This window comes from Trachurus japonicus, chromosome 10 (genome assembly GCF_045865225.1).
Source record: "Trachurus japonicus isolate A0001 chromosome 10, Traja_1.0".
Lineage (NCBI taxonomy): Eukaryota > Metazoa > Chordata > Actinopteri > Carangiformes > Carangidae > Trachurus > Trachurus japonicus.
Window position 1 is genome coordinate 3,246,550 of NC_140916.1, and position 14,142 is coordinate 3,260,691.

Sequence of the window (14,142 nt, forward strand, 5' to 3'; positions counted from 1 at the left end):
ATACAGTATCACCTGTTATTATTTGCATTGTAAGAATTAACAATCAATCAATTTACACTCTCTTTTCTTTTAAAGAACAGAGCCTTCAGATAACGTTTATTGTGACTTGGTGCTAAACAAATAAAATGAAACTGAACTGAATATGTTTCCACCAACCTGTGATTTTATACAATTTTAAATTACCTTAAAACTAAATTATAAAAAACACGTAAAAATCATCATCATCCTCAGTGACGCTTCACCTCTGCACCTGAAACAAAGATCACACAAACTGTGTTCAAGGAAACACAACTCCTGTCTGTGATCATCCTCCAGCTCCACACTCACTCTGATATTTAATTTATGAACGTCGCATTAATTCCTTGGTTGTCACTGTGGTGTCACTTAATGCCAACTGCTATTAGAAATTAACATATATTACCATTCATTTGTACATAACCCAAACTTATCTTTAGTTCAGTTGGAGAATATTTACTTCTCTCTTTATCCATGCTGAGTTAATCTGTGATGAATCCAGGATGAACTAATCCAGGTTTATGTCCAGTGCAGGTTTAATTCACTCTGTGTGTGTGTGTGTGTCTGTGTGGAGCCGGAGGAATTAAACAACAACAAAAAAAGTTATTCAGCTTTTTTTTTATTCAGCAGGAATTCAAACCTCAGTTAAATTATGTCTGAACCGATTCGTATTACAGACAGAGTGCTTCGCTTGGAGTTTCCTTCGTTTTGCACTTTCTTCATTATATCTGAGTGTTTCTGTGTCACTGAGGCCGTAATTCTGCCTCGCTCTGCCTCCGCCTGTCTGTCAACACACACACACACTCACTCACACACACACACACACACACGGCCCTGTCGGGTGTATTGCCCCAGTCATGATTTTTGCAAATGAAGCTCGGCTGCAAATCACGGCCCCTGAATCAGCAGCTTCTCTGGTGACGGCCGATTTCCAGACGCTGCATGTTCTCACAGATCTGACACACACACACACACACTAATATACAGTACCTATATATATATACTCAAATAAACACCAGGAAGGGGGGTGAGGGGAGGAGGGATGCTGCATCTCCATGGTGACAGTGATGGTTGTTGACCCCCCGCAAACTTAACTACACTCGACTCCCACACGGCGAGTGGAGAACAATGGAGAACGAAGCGTCAGCAGACACTTGAAAGCTGGTGTCTGTGGGATGTTTCAGGTTTTATCCTCTTCACCGCTCTCCACTAAACAATACAACACAAACAAAACATGTGTTTACAAGTGAGGCCGTTTGTTCGTTTGTCTTTGTGAACAAAGTTTTGTTACTTTTCATTTACCTGCGTGGGCGTTTTTTACACAGACAGAAGCAAATATTCACCGTGTGTTGTGTTGTTGGCAACAGTTGGAGGGAAATATAATTATACAGTTTCTGTTTCTTTAATGAGTCAATGTTGTCAATTTATGTTTTTTGTATAACACTGAATATACTGATAGTGTTTGCATTAATACATGTTTAGGTTGATTGGTTCTGTCTGTTGGAGAAACATTAACAAGCATTGAGTTGTGTGTTAGCTGTGTCTAATATTAGCGGTGTGTTAAAGGGATAGTTCACCCAAAATTCAAATTTCACTCATTATCTACTCACCCTCATGTCGACTCAGAGCTGTGAGAAGTTTCAGAGTCCTCCGTCCCTTCTCTGAGCTACAGGGGGGTCCGCGCAGCAGTATTTGTCCATATAATGGTTGGATACCAACTTTCTTCGTCCAAAAAGACACACCAAAAAACATCCAAATACTTACATAGCGCTCGTCTGTAATGTCCCTCTTGTATTGAAGCCCCGACATGAGAAATTGTTCAGAAAAAAATTAAATAAGTCTATGTTTTAAGCTTGTTTGTAGCGGAAGCTCCCAGTGTCTCAGTTTACAGCTCGGGGCTTCAATACAAGAGGGACATTACAGACGAGCAGTATGGAGGTATTTGGATGTTTTTTGGGGTGTCTTTTTGGACGAAGAAAGTTGGTATCCATTGACAACCATTATATGGACAAATACTGCTGCACGGAGCCCCCCGTAACTCAGAGAAGGAACGGAGGACTCTGAAAGTATTTGTACTTCTTTACTTGTCACCTCTGGTGTTAAAGGACAATTCCAGGCGAATTCAACTCGGGGGTGTATTTTCCTATCATTTTAGGTCTAAAAAGAATGAATCTGAAGATTTTCAGTTTAATCGCTCCTGTTTTGCGGTAGTTGTGTCTGTCCCCGCATCGCCATGGCAGCAATGAATGGGAGTGGATGTAAGTTCCGCTGCTTAGGCTGTTTCCATCCCTCAAAGCCACAGACAGCGTCAGATGGAGACTCAAACATGCACCGAGAAGTTTATTCACTTCAAGCAAGTCGACATGTTTGTAAAACTAGATCTAATTCAAAGTCTCCCGGAGTCTCGCACGAGACCCAATTGCTGCGCGGTGTGTTCACATGCAGTGGGAAAAGCTACCGTTTGTGTCATAAACACAGGAATATCAACTCTTTACTTGCTTAAATTAAAAAAAGTTCTCGGCGCATGTTTGAGTAGCCACCTGACGCTGTCTGTGGAAAAAAATGTACACTTGAAGCAAGTAAAGAGTTGATATTCCTGTGTTTATGACACAAGCGGTAGCTCCTACTGCACCTGAACACACCAGCACTGCAACTTCGGGCTCGCGCGAGACTCCGGGAGACTTTGAATTAGATCTAGTTTTACAAACATGTCGGCTTGCTTGAAGTAAATAAACTTCTGGGTGCATGTTTGAGTAGCCATCTGACGCTGTCTGTGGAAAAAAAATGCGGCTTTGAGGGATGTAAACAGCCTAAACAGCGGAACTTACATCCACTCCCATTCATTGCTGCCGTGGCGATGCGGGGACAGACACAACTACCGCAAAACAGGAGCAATTAAACTGAAAATCTTCAGATTCCTTCTTTTAGACCTAAAATGATAGGAAAATACACCCCCGAGTTGAATTCGCCTGGAATTGTCCTTTAAGCCCTAGTTTTACCTTTGCCTGTCTCTGTTTGCAATTTGAATGCGGACCTTAACAGAGCGCGAAGGCATTAATACTTGGCGCATTCGCCGTTGCAATATCTGTTGCAATGCACCGGCTGAAAAAAATACTAGGCTATTCACCTTATGTAGCCCCGCCCACTTTGCCACTTCCGGTTTGGCCGCGATTGTGTTACGACTTCCGGTCAAATGCGGAAGTAAAAACTGATGTAAACAATCGACTGAATTTGCAGTATATTGCGGGACAATTACAATACAGACAATCAAATCAACATGGACAACACTTGAGGGGTGTACTTCGAAGCGAGTTTAGTGGGTTATATTTTATAATTATATATTTTTTATTGAGTCTAAAGCCAGGCTTTCCTGTACTCTCTCTTTCAACCCAGCTAGATCGCCATGGAAACTTATGGTAACAGATGTTTAGCTCATATATTCAGAGTTTAATCCTAAAATCGGCTATAAAAGCGCCGCTGTTTCACAATTTAACTCATTTACAGCGTGACTTTTACTTTGAAATCCAAGTGGAGCTGGCAGAACCAGTACGGAGGGAGAGATCGCGCTGATCCGCTGCTATTTACCAACTGTTGAGCTGAGCGTCAGGAGCTCATTTATATATAGGCTATTATATTACTTGGATATAAGCTGCAGCATGGACGTCGGAACTATTTACTGAGAGAGGGAGGGGGGGGGGTTTGTTGTGAGGGTCGACTGTCACCTGGAGCAAACTGACAACTATATGATCAGAAACTCGTTCAACTCTGGACTGTCTGTGAAGACTGACGGGAAGCTGGCCTCATCCTCTGCTTCAGAGAGCCTTGCACTATCGGACCTGGGTCTCTGCTCCGTGTCCAGAGCCTGGTCGGGTCGGGACACGCTGTTCACGCTGTGAACCTGCTCGCTAATGTGTAAAAGAAATAAACGGAGGGGTTTAGAAATAAAACCCTCCCTCAACTACTGTAACTTAAATGTGGCCATGAATAAACTTGTTTCGCCTACAGCAGTATTGCCCAAATGCAAATATTGAATACATCTCTATTTTCACAGTTAAAAATGTCTTTGTCACCTAAACTACCCCCCGCCCCCTCCAAAAAAGAGAAAAGAAAAGAGAAACACTGTAGCATATTTTCATACGCACACCCAGCCTGAATTGCGATCAGTAAAATATATAAAAGTAGGCTATAAAACACAATTTAAACATGAAAGTTGTTCCTCTAGTTTATTTTGTTTAAATGGATGAAGCTTCATAATTAAAAGTAGCGCAATGTCCAGCTGTCAGAAATTAAAAGCAGCCTCTTATGTGCATTAACAGTGTTGCTTCGGGCTGTGATAGCGTTTTTTTTTTTTTTTTTTTAATTCGCTCCTACTCTCCAAACAAGCTGCTCACCTTGGCTGAAATCAGCGGGGACACGGGGATTTATTTAATTATTTTTAACCAGACTCTAGAGTAGATGGAGGTGGGTGCAGGTCGTACAGAGCTCCACACACACTGGGACAGAAGATGAGGTCGATGCTCAACTGCTATAAAAACTCACACGTTTTCTTCCAGTGATTGTAGCTTCCTCTTTATAATGCTCGTCATTTTTTGCAGTCGACAACGGGAAAAAAAACCCGGATTTGCCAACAAGAAACATCTGAGAACGGACTCAAATAATCAAGCTACCGCTAATGTACTATACGACTTCCGGTCGTCGCCGGAAGTTCCAACACAATCTCACAGCGTTCCATTGACTCCATGGTTGCCCCGGAGAATAAGGTGAATAGGAAGTAGTAGAAGCCAGCAGCAGAAAACAGTAGAAGTAGAAGCAACAATGATGGCAGCATGAACTGTTACAGTAGGTTTATGGCTTCTGACCAGACGAAAGTGCCACAGAAGAAGATCTGATCTGGTTCATCCGCCTGTTACATGGACTGAGACTTGTGACTGGAGAACACAGCCGACACTGTGTAGGCTAAGTGTAATATTAGCTGTGTGTGAGTGTTAGCTGTGTGTGGGAGCAGCTTGTTGCTGTTTGATCTCAGATCTCAGCAGGAGGTCCAGGGATCCAGGTCCTGATCTGGTCCCTGAAGCTCCTGCAGTAAAAAAATAAAATAAAAAAAAGTCCTGTTGAGTGATTCTCTACAGACGAGTAGAGATCACACAAACACTGTCACCACCACCATGTTCCTCTGGTGTGTGACATCAAACATCAGCACCATCAGAGTGTTCATGTTGTTCTCCATCCCTCCACCTTCAGCCATCATTCATCCTTCAACTCTGGTGTTTCCTCTTCACTTCCTGGGACCTGCGACCTCTCAGACTCATCAACACACGTCTGAGTCCAGAACCAGAACCACGGTGTTAAAACCTAAATCACCTCCGGCTCCACAGTCACAGAAAATATGAATATTTCTTCTGAAACTTTGTCACAGCAGCTCTGAATCCTCCAGTTATGGTTATTAAAATGTGTCCTTCAAAACCACGGGGTCAAACTCCTGTGATCTCTATTTACCACAGTCAGATCAGTTTGTCCTTGAGCGCAGGTGAATATTCTTTATCCTGTGTATCCTGTATTTTTTACTGAGATATTTACTGTCACAAGGCCAAGCTGCATTCTGTGATCTCGCCACTGACCTTTGACTTTGACCAGCAAAATGTTGTTACCGTGACATCGTGTCCAGAAGAATCAGACAGACGGAGAGTAAACTTGAAAAATAAAATGCTCCTAGACCTGCAGCATTTACATTAAACTCCTACTACAGTTGTTAATGTCTGGGCTGATTATGACAGAGATTAAAAAGTGTAAATAAATGTTATGTTATGTTTCTTAATCAGTGCAGCAGCTGCGTGTGGAGACGGTGACATTTCACTGACATTTTCTGTCCAAAATAAATGTGCAATTAATTTATAACGGCAACAAATCATCAGTCAAGGAGCCTCAAGTAGATGGATGTAACTGTGTGTAGAGAGCAGGAATGTGGTTACTGTACTCTAGGTAAACCACCACAGTATGAAAAAGTCACGGTTTTGTGTGCAGCTGCATTATTAATGGATATAATATTAATGAAAGGACTGCATTTATTTTCATTTTGTGATGTGGCTCAGCAGTGAATCCTAGCTTTATTTTGAAAAGTGCTCTTTTATTTTGTAATTCTCTGCCTTTCTATTGTTTGTCAACGTCACATGGGTAAGGTCATAAGTCAGTTCGGCCATATTGGATACTATTACGAATAGAAATGTGCTCCAGAGCAGCGTCCCTCCTTTAATCTTTTTTATCCACCGCCGTTGAGCCTTGGAGAAGCTGTGAGTTTGTTATATATTATATTTGTAAAGTTCATAGTTTGTGCATATTGATTTCTTATTTCATTCATAAAAATCCTATTTTACGGTATGTAGCATGTACAGTAGCTCTATGTTTCAAGCTAACAGTGCAATTTACCTTTTTATGTACAGTACATACAAACATTTTCTTTGTATCTATATTTCAATTTCACAAGAAAGAGTGTTGGGCTTTGTAAAGCAACTGACAAGTGCAGTCACGCACAGTGGACAGAATCAATTTTAACTTGACACACTTTACTTATGACCAATACATAATGTTTAACAATAAAAACTGTGTTCAATTTTAAAGTTATATATTTTTATTTTTACCCAGACTTTCCAAAACATCACATTTTAGAGCTGTAATCACAACACCTCTGTGAAAGCATGATATTTTTGTTTAAGGTTATCATACCATCAGAATCTCACACTGGTCCAGGCCTAATAGTAATATTAGAGATAATAAGACATCTATAATTATGTCGTTTATTTATTGTCATGTTTTTTTTCTCTTTTTCCTTCTATTCTCATTATTACATGTATATTTATTGTTTTGCATTATTCATTCATGTATGTATTCTTCCTTTTTTCCTATATTCACAGCATAATCACTAACTTTTTTCTACTTATTTTTCGTTATCATCTTCAACATTTAATTATTCCTTATTTTCTTGTCTTTTCTTGTAACAAATTTGGTTTAGATAGATAGATAGATAGATAGATAGATAGATAGATAGATAGATAGATAGATAGATAGATAGATAGATAGATAGATAGATAGATAGATAAACTTTATTGTCTGTCACGAGTGACAGAAATTCATCTTTGACAGGCTCAATAAAAACACTAAGAAACAAACAGACATTTTTGAACATATTCTTCATGGGTGAGGTTTTCATATAAGCCCCTTTGGGTTTCATACCTCATAATGATTGTTCATTTTAAATGATATGTTCATGCAAAATATATAAAATAAAGTCAGTGATTCAGCAGACATGCGTATGAAAGATGGAGGAACTGACAGTGAACGCCTCACAGCCCATGATCCTGAACCCGGACCCTGGTGAATCTGTTAGAGTGCAAGAAGAGTGTTTTTTTGTTTGTTGGTGAAAGTGTGAGCAGCCCCACCTTCCCCCCCTTCCCCCCTTGATGTCGAGCTCTCGACTGTTTCATAAATCCCTAAGAGGAAAACGCTTCGTCAGCCGTCGCCACAGACCTGCGGCGTTTACAAAGCACAGATCCCTGAAAGCAGAAAGCAGCAGCGACCTGATGTGGAGAGATTTCTCTGTCTTTGTTACGGCGCCATCAGAGCAGCAGTCTGCTAACTCTATTGTCAAGCTGCTCTTGGCTCCTCGGACCCTCAGTCTGTTTCCTTTAGTCCCGGTCCACCTGCAAATTCTGAAGAGGAAAAAAAATCTGCTGCTCCAATCTGTCTCCAATAATAAGAGCTGGATTAGTGAATCCTTTAAACAAGTGCTGAATCAGAGGAAACGTAGCTTTCATCAGGGAGACAGAGGTCCAGTGGTGTGTTCGGGGGGAGATAAAACTACAGAAAACCTGCTCCACTCTGGTGTAGGAGTGGAGAGTGGAGAAGTGGACTGAGAGACGGCAGCTGATGTACAAAGCTGCAGAGGAAGGAAGAAGTCTAAGGCTGGAGTGAAGAATAAAAAAAAGTTTTATTTAAAGGTTTGGTTTTAATCAGAGAGCTCAGAGTCCTGACTCCACTGAAGAGTCACGTTCATGTTTATCTTTCACTCTGGATCCATTAGTTACAGATACGACTCAGGACGAGAGAGCTCTGCACAGGCCTCAGAAGTCGGCTCTAGTCCGGCTGTAGTCCAGCTCTAGTCTGGCTGTAACCCGGCTCAGAGGCCTGAACCTATCATCACATCACCTGTATCACCTGTTGGACACTTTTGTCTTTAATGTCAAAGTTTATTTTGTTTTCTTTATTAAAAGAATAGTTCACCCAAAATTAAAATTTCACTCATTATCTACTCCCCCCCATGTGGACTAAGAGCTGGGAGAAGTTTCAGTCCTCCGTGGCTTCTCTGAGTTACAGGGGGTCTCGGCGTAGCACTGCATGTCCATATATCGGTTGCAAATGGATACCAACTGTCTTCGTAACAAAAAGACACAACAAAAAACATCCAAATACCTCCATGCTGCTCGTATGTAATGTCCGTCTTGTATTGAAGCCTCGAAATGCGAAATTGTTCCGAAAAAAATTAAATAAGTCTATATTTCAAACTTGTTTGTAACGGCAGCTCCTCTTCCTGGTCCGTCCAAATCTCGCAAGATTTGGCCACGGATAACTCTGAAACTTCCCCCAGCCCTTAGTCGACATGAGGGTGAGTAGATAATGAGTGAAATTTCAATTTTGAGTGAACTATTCCTTTAAGTTAATTTAGAAAAAAAAAGTTTGCAGCCTTTTTTTTTTGTTTAACAAATAAATGTTTTAGTTTTTTCAAGTCAAGTGTTCAGTGACCGACAGTGACTCAACCACTGAACCTTTCAAACTTTCATAGATTAGTTTTATTATCAGTGAAAATGTGTTTTTTTGACAAGCTTGCAGCAGCTAGCGGAAAAACACACCAAGTGTTTGGTCTAACCAGGGATACGGTCAAACATACGGTCTGTGGGCCAAAACCGGACCACCAGAGGGTCCAATCCGACCTATTGGGATGAATTTGCCAGGTGTGAAAATTACCAGAAGTTTTAGGTTGTCCATAATGTTGTGTAAATGTAAAGTTAATGTTTAACATCTTAATAATGTTCTTGTTCTTCGTTGCACCAAATCAAAGGGAAACATTGAAGATTTCTCATTATTCATAGGTTATACTTATTATTGTACTGGTCCAGCCAACTGGAGATCAAATTGTCTTGTCTGTGGCCCCTGAACTAAAGAGTGATAATAAAATATACGGGTTGCCTTATCTTTTCACTGTGGATCAAACATTGACACTTCAGTTTATTCGAACATGGTTATCATTATTTCTTCCACCCCCAATGTCTCATAGTTTATCAGAAACATGAACACAGAAGTCTGGTTCAGACCTGCAGCTCGGGCCCTGGAGGCCTAAACAAGATGCAGGACTCAGCGATGCTCCCTGTTAAATCTTTGAGGTCTAACTAGAAGGAAACAAGAAACATGGAGGACAGCTCTGGATTGATTTCTCTTCTCTGCTCTTAATTGTGTACAACCTACACACACACACACACACACAAACACACACACACACACAGACATTAACTTGGCTTTAACATCGTTTGCTGCGTTTTTACTGATTTCTTGACAAACAGAGGACGGAGGGTTTGGGATAAACGGTTCTCTGTCGGCAGCACTTGTCTTCCTCAGTGTCCCCTCAGGACCGCGCTCTCTCTCGCCTTCTATCTGTCTTCTGCTCTAATGACTGCCAGACTTATTATGAAGACAGGTGTGTTGTTAAGGATGTGGGCGTCCGTCCTCGCAGCACTTGGCTTTTTTTTATTTTTTTAACACATCGAGGAGCCAAATCGTTGCCAAGAAGAAGAATCTGTCACTTGTTTTAACAAAGGAGACTCACTTCAGATGATCGACTCACCAGCACTGATTTTATTCATGAAAAGACGAATCACAGCCTCTTTAATGTTGACAAGTCTCAATCGTTCACTTGTTCGAGGTTTAAAGATCCACATTGTCTTTTTCTTCTGGGTTTTTATCTGAAGTTTTGATCTACAAGAAGACATAAACAAAGCTTTTCTCTGGAGCTCTAGTAGCAACATGTTGGTGTCAGCCAATCAGAAGACAGAAGGAGGCTCCGAGCCTCTCTTCTGATTGGTTTACTTTTTTCTAAAGTGATCCAATAAAAATAGAGCAGATTTCAGAATAAAACACTCAGAGAAACCAAATCCTGCAAGTTGTTGGATGGTGGGTGCAGGTGGTGAGGGGGCGGGGCTTTGTTGTGACATCACAAAGTGACAGGAAGTCCTGACGGCTGGTTTTAGAAAGTATGGCTGTGTCCGAAATCACTCACTCATTCCCTACTCCCTATATTTAAGCATAGAAGATGTTCAATCAAACCCACATAGTTTGAAACAACGTTCAAAACACACACAGCCAACTAATAAAGTCTGCTAGCTTAATGCTAACGTAAAATGTAAAACACCATAGACAGGCTAACAGAAATTAGCCTCGCTATCCAGAGTCTGTGGTCAGTTTATAACGCTTGTTAGGAAATTTGCCCCGACGTTTGTTTTGGGAGTCTGTGGAAGCCGCGACCGGACACATTTACACCGGTCGCTCTGGTAACGGCGAACCGTGACCGCAATGCATTATGGGATATCTTGCTCCGGTTAGTGACCATTGGATGTTCACTAGCCTACATTTTGTGGTGAATTGTGGGATACATTCAGTGCACTATATAGCCTAGTGAACATTAATAATCACTAAACATTCGGACACCACTACAACATGGCGTGGTCACTATATAGTGAGTAGGGGGTGATTTCGGACACAGTCTATGTTATATTCATCTTTATTCTGAAGAGCTTGACTGCAGATGTCACTTCCTGTTTGTCTTCTCTCTCCTGCTGCTTTGCTAACTGTGAGCTAACCGCTAACTAGATTGACGAAGATGTTGGTTGACCCTGTGATTCTGCAGGTGCCTCCACAGGGTCCCTTTTGAGTGTTTGAGTGTTTGGGTTTATTTCGATCAGAAAAAATAAATAGAACCACAAAAAAAAAACAGTTACACATCCCTGTAAAAGCAGGTCTGCATGGCTGATCGAAAGGGTCAGGGCTGAAGCTACAAGCTTATAGATGCCCACCATAGCCTACATGTAAATATACAGTACCTTTACATAAACAAACAAGCATACATGCCATCTACACACATATAGGCTACACACACCTACATACTCAACAAATACCAAGCAAAAAATAGACATTTAACATTTGTCAATCATCAATTTAAATCATTCCCCACCTTCAAGACTGTATCTTTCCAAAATGAACATTTTTAACTTATTTTTAAATTGCACCAGATTTTTACTTTTTTGATCTCATCAGTTAACTTGTTCCACAGCTTCACCCCACAGACAGATACACACATGCTTTTCAGAGTAGTGTGAACAATTGGTTGTTTAAAATTCCATCTCCCTCTTAGATTGTGCCCCCCTTCTCTATAACTAAAGTTTTTTAGTATGGCCAGGAAGTAATTTATGAAGTACCTTATACAGAATTTGTGCGGTTTTGAATTCTACTAGATCCCAAAATTTCAGTGTCAGTCCAGTGATTTTATGAACATTGCATTGGTGTGATCATAATAACCTGCTTTGTTCACTATTCTTATGCTCTCTTTTGCATATTGTATATTGGCTGTAGGTTGCTTCTGTAGGTGTTGTTTGTTTGTTTGTTTGTTTGCTGCAAATTTCTCTTAATGTGCCGTCGAAAAAAAAGAAATCAACAACGTCCTCCTTTGCCACCATCGTCATCGCCGCTGCTGCAGCTGTCGGCGAGGCTTCAGTTGAGTTTTGGCAGGAGGCCGGGGGGTTACGGCGCTCGGCGCTCAGAGACACGAGCAGACAGGATGAGGAGGATGTGAGTGTAAACAGATGGCTGTAAACAAAGTAATGATAAGTAACTAAACTCAAGACTCAACCGCCAGCTGAACGCCGCTCCTCTCGCGGTCTCCGAGGAAATCTGTGAAGACGAGGCGCTCCTCGCGTCTTGTGTGTGTGTCTAAGACTCCTCTTCCAAACTCTCCAGGGTTCCTCTCCTCCTCCGCCTCCTCCTCCTCTCGCATGCACGTTAGGGAGGTGACACTGCCCCGCTGCTGCTGCTGCTGCTGCTGCTGAGCTCAGAAATAAATAAACGGAGGTTGTCTCCGCTGCCGAAGCCGCCGCCGCTGCTGCTACCGCTTCTTGGGTAGAATTGATCCCCAGCGAGATGTGGACTTTCTTCCATCTGCTCATCGCTAATTAACAGACAAGAGCTTCCCCAAAGAGAAACTGGTGCTGCCTTTCCTCCTCCTCATCATCATCATCATCCTCCTTCTCTTCCTCCTCATCCTCAGCTGCATATCTGCGTGGGGAAACAAACACGCCGGCCTCGACGAGGTGAGACGGCCAATCACTGAGCGCCTTCACTTTTAATCAGCAGGTACAGAAAAAGACGCAGCAGCAGGTTTGATGTGATGAACTGAGATCCGACGTCTGAAAAAGAACAAAACTGATGCGGAACTAATATAATATCCCATAGTCCATATTGTCGTCTGTCCCAAGGGACCGGTTCTCCTGCCTGTCCTCGCTCTCCCAGAGACGAGTCTGTATACTTTTATATAATCAGGAGGTGACAGGACGTAGACGAGAGCGACATCGAGACAAAATACTTGACAGGAACTCGCAGCTCATTTCAGCTTCATTATACAAAGTAACTTTATTTGTGTAAAATTTTATTAAAGTCACGACTTTAATCCTAAAATCCACAAGATGACAAAGAAAAACTCTCATGGAGCAGAAGCATTAACAGGTAACAGCCTGTTCATTGTTATTATTGGTTTATCATGATCTACAAATTGATCTGTCTTGATCAGGTTAATCTGAGATTGATTGCTTTTGTCTTCCTCCACATGTCAAAGGGAATCCATGGTCATTTTTAATTTGAGTTAACACCTCATCTTCATTCTTGTGATTATTTTCTTCCTGTTTGTAAAACCAGCCGTCAGGACTTCCTGTGACTTTGTGATGTCACAACTAAGCCCCGCCCCCTCACCACCTGGACCCACCATCCAACAACTTGGCAGGATTTGGTTTCTCTTGGTATTTTATTCTGAAATCTGCAAATAAAAACGCAACAGAGTTATTTTTTGCACCACATCTTTTATGTTGACCTATATTGAGAGCTTTTATTCCAAAATTTGGGAGCAATGTAAAAGAAAAAAAAAAAGATTCTGCATAAAGCTCGGATAGAAGATCTGAAAAGTAAATTCATTAAAGGTATCTTATGTGACTGATACACAGCTTCTTCCTCTTCAAGATACATTCATTTCATAGTTTTTTGTCCCAAGTTTCTCCTAAGTTTCTCCTTATTATTTGGGAGCTTGGGAAAAATAAGCGTTTGGATGAGCAACAGCACATAACCAGGTGACTCTGGTTCACACTCCAACACAGCAGGTGGCGGTAGCATTTTTCTCATAGACAATAACGGGAAAAGAAGCGGCTATAAAATGGTTGATACATTTTTTTTTGTGTCACAACCCTGCGAAACCACTTGGTTCACTACCAGAATTTGATCTATTCAGTCCGATTAGGAAAGTCTAGAAGAGATGTGACCATAATGTTTCATTTTGTGTCTGTTTCCAGTGGATCTCTCCTGGTCGTCTGATGGTGAGGAGATTTTTGTTGCAGCCAGGTTTCTAGAAAAAGTCTATTCATCTGGTTTGTGATGGAGATTGAACTCTTCTGAACAGTCTTGTATAAGGCCATGTGGGCGGAGACACCACCAGGTTCAGGACACTTAAATAAAGCATTCAATCAATCAATGCACAGCTGCTGGGCTTTACACACAGATTTCTATCCTGGGAATAAATTGATCAGAGTTTCCTCCTGTTGAGACGGGAACAACACACACACAAACACACACACACACACTGCTGCACAACACAAAGGTCAAGTGAGAGACCGTCTGACAAATAAAACTCACTGAGCTGCTTCACAGCGGTCCGAGACGCCAAAGTAAAAATACAATAAATTATTTTCTTTGCTTCTGTGGCACAAGATGAGAAAAAGGTTTAAAAAATTAATTCAGTAACACTTTAGATTAGGGAACACATATTCACCA

The 14,142-nt window shown here is 41.4% G+C and overlaps 1 long non-coding RNA gene across 1 annotated transcript in view; it reads left to right on the plus strand.

The window, feature by feature from the left end:
* The first annotated feature begins 2,011 nt into the window (after positions 1–2,011).
* Positions 2,012–14,142, plus strand: part of LOC146979258 (uncharacterized) — a 484,408-nt gene continuing 472,277 nt past the window's right edge. Inside the window, exon 1 of the long non-coding RNA XR_015036858.1 lies at positions 2,012–2,087. This is a non-coding gene — a long non-coding RNA (uncharacterized LOC146979258). The remainder of the gene's footprint in view (positions 2,088–14,142) is intronic.